This window comes from Artemia sp. Qi Xiang Cuo, chromosome 9, assembly GCF_049724085.1.
Source record: "Artemia sp. Qi Xiang Cuo chromosome 9, ASM4972408v1, whole genome shotgun sequence".
Classification (NCBI taxonomy): domain Eukaryota; kingdom Metazoa; phylum Arthropoda; class Branchiopoda; order Anostraca; family Artemiidae; genus Artemia; species Artemia sp. Qi Xiang Cuo.
The window spans coordinates 2,295,332-2,301,364 of NC_142802.1; the positions used below are offsets into that span (position 1 = coordinate 2,295,332).

The 6,033-nt window shown below is 36.1% G+C and overlaps 1 protein-coding gene across 1 annotated transcript in view; it reads left to right on the forward strand.

The window, feature by feature from the left end:
• The first annotated feature begins 2,902 nt into the window (after positions 1–2,902).
• Positions 2,903–6,033, forward strand: part of LOC148948218 (G2/mitotic-specific cyclin-B2-like) — a 113,663-nt gene continuing 110,532 nt past the window's right edge. The window contains exon 1 of the mRNA XM_089094211.1: positions 2,903–3,009. The gene's annotated coding sequence lies outside the window, so the exon portion shown is untranslated. The remainder of the gene's footprint in view (positions 3,010–6,033) is intronic.

Below are 6,033 nucleotides of genomic sequence, written 5' to 3' on the forward strand. Positions count from 1 at the left end.
CAAGCTTAGGATGGAGATCATACAATCAAATAGTTTAATTTCTAGTGCCACTTTAAAGGACCGAAAGTTACTGATTGTATGTAGGTCATCCCAATTTCCACACCCAATTGAGAAGGTGGGTATATCACACCTTGAAAAACTGGAATCTTGCAGTGGATACAACTACGCGTGGTGGGATAAAGGCGGATCTAGAGTAAAATCTTGAGGAAGGGCCAATGTGACAAGAGCGCCAATAATTGACCAAATTGACAAAATTATTTTTAAAAAAGAATAAAAAGCGGAAAAAACACGAAATGAGGGTATCAGAAAAATCTTGGGGGGGTGTCCCCTGGCCCCCCTCGATCCTTCAGTGTGGTGGGAGGTGCACTTTGGATCCCAAATCCCTCAGACTTCCAGCGCAAGATGCACCCCTGGACCCTTAATGGTATCCATCAGATCAAAATGTTGAAGCAAGACCAAAATGTATTAAAGATTAGAACAAAACTTATATCGGCTTCCAATGGCTTAGCTTAGCTACGGAGCCTTGTGGCCAAATGACCATAGGCTTGAAATGGAAAATTTCACCCCGAGGAAAATCTCTCCGTTTAAAATTTTCAAAGAACACCTTGTTGGTGGCACCGAGTGTCCTCTTCAAACCCCCCCCCCCCCATTCGTACCCAGTATCTTTCAGGGCTCAATTAGGTAGTATTCGCAAATGATTTAATGCTAGTAATTAAAAGTCGTTAAGATTGTAGTGTTAGTCTCTCAAACCAAATATACTAAGAAAACTACTACTACTTTTACTAACAACTCACTGCTGCACCAAGCCACCTGAGGCCAACACAGCAATGCACACTCCTTCTCCATACCTTTGGCAATTTGTAATCCTTCACCCGCAGAATGTGCCTTAGCCACCTCAACCATCTCAAACTAAGAAAACTTTCCATAAATTGCACTTGGTTCCTGCCAAAGCCGGTATTTAAGGGCTTCTAAGCTCATTGGCTTTGAGGCCAATAATGTCATGTGAAATTTCAAAAGGAAAACAAATTTAGTGCACATTTCACAGATAGCATTTAATTTTCAACAAAGTCGGTATTTAAGGATCCTTAATATTGTGTGGGGCTAAACCCAAATAATATACAACCCTTTTGAGTGATTTGAGAGGTGACAGCGATATCCTTATGTGTGGCAATTTATGTTGCCTTTAAGTTTGGTTTCCATCTTGAATTTTATTTCAGTTTTCTTCTCATCTTCATTATTATTAATTCCTACGTTTTCTATGGGTTAAACATTTTATGTAAGATAATTTCTAGCCGTTTTGATTCCTGCAAAATAGCTCTCGTGATGAATGGAAACCTCAGGTTTTTTAAAAGTGGGATTTAGAACTGCAAAATTGGATAATAGAAAAACAAGTTTCCCAAATGAATTTAAAGAACTATGTTGTTCTTTAACCTGCTTTTATACAAGGGGAGCAGCCGTCCCCTAAATCACTCGTTCTTTACGCTTAGGTTAGAAATTATTATAGATATTTATCTTACTGTCAATTAATCAATAAAATTTAAGGAGGACACAAGGAAATTAGTCACAGGGAACGAATCTTGGGTCTCAACGCCATGTGTCTGGGGGCATAATGTTTTTCTTTCATCAGGAGATGAAGGGATGGGATGTACTGAGCCTTATTAGACATTTTTGGCCATTTTCGGACCCTTAGGAGCCCCTCCATCCTTAAAGCAAATTTTGTGACCCTCTTGGCCAGAAAAATTACTCCTGAAAGTTTGTAGTCAATCGGACACCCAATATGAAACATGATCCCATTTCCCGCTATGAAACCTATTAGTAAACACTTTTTTATTTGAATAATCTATATCCCTTGCCCCAGGGAATATTAGGATCTTGCCTTTCCCAGAGGCATATTTAATGAACTTTTTGACTACTTAAAGAAAACTTGTTATGTTTCAATTTTGATCAGATGCCAGGGGGTTAAGGAGTAGCAACAAATGGCACGGAGGGGTCAGGTTGCTCTTTAATCAGATTTGCCCTAAAATAGTCTGACATGTATTCTGACTCAGGTTGGGAAGGTAGAGCTAAATTAAAAGACTCGAAGTTCACCCAGATTATCAAAATATCATACGCAATATCAGGGCAAAATTCAGATGATGAAAAGAAAAAAGAAAATATATTTATTTAGAAAACCACTATCACAAGCCATGAAGGGCCGAATTCATACTTTGGAGTCAAAAATATCATTTAAAAAAAAAAAACATGAAAAACTGGAACACTGGCGAAGAATTCCAAAACGACAACGAAAAAGAAATTACAATGAATAATAATTTGTAAATAAATAATTTAACTGCAAAACGCCAATTAAAAGTTTAAAAGAAAAAAAATGGTCAAAGCTAAATTTAAAAAAAAAATTAAATAAATAAATACATGTTAAAAAATGAAAAGATAAACTTAAAAGAAGCTTGATTTTCAAAAAAGTAAAAATGAAAATATGGAGGTAAACAATAACAGATTGTATTTAATCACAGTATATATTTTGAAGAACCAATAGTCTGCATCACAAAATAGCCCAAAATGTCCCGACCAGGGACTCCTTCGTTTTTTTTTACCATTATCCTATTTAAATATCCTAAAATATTCAATAGAATATTTTTAAATTGACTTAGGATGTTTTAGAATGCTTTAAAATTAGGTTTACTCGGATGTTATCAAGTTAAAAAAAGATCAACCCCAGTTGTCTTTTGTATGAAGAAAACTTGGTACCAATGGTACTTTTCGCTGTAACAGGTAACAAACTAATTAGTTAGTAAAATCCAAAATAGTTCGCTTTGTTACCCTTACCTATTGTAATTAACTTCCAATTGGAGTAAAAGTCAAACATTATCTGAGCACTTTCAAAAACGCCAGTCACAAGGGAAGGAAAATTATTTTATTTGAAAATCAATGTGACTCATTCAGTCGACTTTAGATTATGAAAGATTATAAAGGTTTATAAGTTCAAAGGAGTTCTCGTCGACATTGAACCAAGTAAGTAATTTTCACGAGATTATAAAAACTTTTACATAGCCAAAAAAGGGTAATGTTTCCATAGTTCAGTATTTGAAACATAAACACAGTTTTTCGATTAGTTATTAAAGGATTTTTCCAAGAATAACAATTAAATAACAAACTATTGTGACATCTGATTGCTTGGTAAGTTTTTGCTTTTTTCGATTAATTTGCTAGCTAAAAGGTGAACATACCACTTGAGGCGCATTTTAACGCTCTTTTTTACATTAACCCTTCAAATTCTATTTTGAGCCCTTAAAAGAGTTTACTATTTTACATTTTTCAACTTTTTTTCTTAGTTTTAGTGGTAAATTATGTAGCAAGACAAAGGTCAAATAAAAAATAAATAGCACCCGAATAGATCACTTTCATTTCAAACGCTTCCCAGCTCCCTGGTGGGGCTCGATAAAGCCCTAGGCTATATCCAGTTCCTTGAGAATGACTCTTGAATCACAAAGGCCGTTTAATTAGAATAAATAGATTTTTAAAAGCACTAAAAAACCTTTAGCGTAAAGAGCGAGGTATTGACGAGGGGGAGACCCCTTGTATACGTAATAATTTCTGTTCTTTTCAATTTCTAATGTTGCTCCTTACTTTCAGTTATTTTTTTATGTAAATTCTGATCGTTTTTTAAATAATGCTGTAAAATGCAGCTCCCCCTCTATGGAAAATTCCCTTCTCCCATGAAAAACTCCTCCGTGGAAAGGTCCTCGCACGTAATCCCCCAACAGAATAATCTCCCCTGAAAACGTCTGTATGCTTCCCAATAACTAATACTATATGTAAATAATGGGCTAAGTTCAAAACTTGCAGACTTTGGCGAAAAAATGAGCGTTGAAGGGGGCTAGCTTCCCTCCAATATTTTTGGTCATTTAAAAAGGGCACTATAAGTCTTTATGTCCGATCAAATGAGCCCTCTCTCTATCTTCTACGATAACCAATGGGAGAAAGAAAACAAATAAACACGCATCCGTAATCTTTCTTCTGGCAAAAAATACAAAATTCCACATTTTTGTACATAAGAGTTTGAAACCTGTACAGTCTGGTTCTCTGGTATGCTCAATCTGATGGAGTGATTTTCATTAAGATCGCATGATGTTTTGGCGGTGTTTCTCCCTTTTTCAAAAATTGGGCAAATTTTCTCAGGCTCATAACTTTTGATGGGTACCATTAAATTTGACGAAGCTTACATATTTTGATAAGTATCAAAATTTGACTCTTTTGATGTATCTATTGTTATCAAGACTCTGTTTCCTAGAGTTTCGGTTACTATTGAGCCGCATCGCTCCTTACTTACAGTTCATTACCACGAACTGTTTGATACATAATTTGGCTTGTTTTTGCTGTAATCCCACTCGTAAAATGGTGAAACCCAAAAATTAAATATTATTTCTAGGGCCTATGCATTCTCTTATTTCTCTAGGATAAGTAGCCGAGTGTAGAATTGCTTAAGTTTGAGCGTTTCTCCATACAGAAGGCGTGCCTAGTTTTATAAATTGTCATATTTTGCCTCCCTCCATCACCCCCCGCCATCACCACCGTAGCATAAGTAGATCACAGTATTGACAAAAAAAATCAGTTTGGTGTCGACTTAGAGGCTGCGCTCCGGTACAGCCATCCCCGCGTGCCCCCTCTCCCCCCCCCCCGCCTAGCCACGACACTATCCCCTGTTCCTATCTTGTTTTAGGGTTCCAAATGAACTTCGCGGATGAAGCAAACATTGTATTCGGAAATAATGCTTAATGGGAAATCGGACACTGTATTTAGTTTTCAGCTGCCAAATTGATCAACTCTTTTAAAAATTGACCAAAAAAGTACAAGGGGAACAACTTATACCACGCTCAAGTATGGGGATGCTGTTAGCCAGGCTTGTAAAAAGGAACTTAAAATATGCCACATTAAAAGGAGTTCAATTTCGTCACCTCCCGCACATGCAACCTCGATAAATCATTGGCTGAACCTTGTTCTTTTTTTAACGCAAATAATGAAAACTTTACATATTCGATGCAAGCTGTTTTTTTTTTAATATTGGTTTCTTAAGTAAGTTCTGAGTTGCATGTGCGGGAGGGTTTCCCGATGTTCTTGTATAGTTTTAAGATACCGAAACACTTTACGGAGGCGGTAATTTTATTTTTTGGAAAGAGTATGGAAACCTTTAAGGCATCTAAATATGGGGGAGCCGATTATAGACGGAAAAAAACCTCCCTGTGTACCTGGCACAATGGAAACATTATCTGTTGAAATTGCTACGCTAGGAAAACAGAAGTCAATAAGATAGATGGGGGAAAACCAAGGACTAATCTCTGTTTATGAATTACTTCCACCAAACGCTACCCACCAAAGAACCAAAAGCATATTGCCATCAGAATCAAGCAGTAATTTTTGCTAGATATTCATGGATGATTTACAGGGAAGTATTATAGGGCAATTTAGTGTATTTATTAGTTTTTCAGGGATACTGGAATTAGGAAGCTGCTATCCCCATTTTATATCTCCTTGGATTACAAGGCTAGCAAGCTAATACTCTAATTGTGGAACCGATGGGGCACTGGCTCGGATGCCGAAGCCCATATCTTGGTGAAAACCAATTTCTCCTTAGCCTATGCATCAGATTAAATAAAAAAAAAGTTTTTTTTTAACTGAAAGTAAGGAGCGACATTAAAAACTTAAAACGAACAGAAATTATTCCGTATATAAAAGGCGCGGTCCCAGTAGAGTTGACCTTTTGAATTTGCTTGCCTCTCCGTACCAAACAGGTTTTTCTGGTAGGTAATTCTATTCTAGAGGTCAATACATCTTTCTTTGCCAGGAGATTTACGCAATTTCAAAGTTCAATGTCTTTTTTTTTTTTTTTTTTTTTAGTTATAAACCAAAACCAGCATGTCTTGTTTCACTGTTATGCAATTATTTTTTGTATATATTCAGGTTTCAAATTAGATTCTTCAACAGTTTTGAATAGTTTATTCAACTTAACACTACTGACATTTTTTGTAAACATTTTTT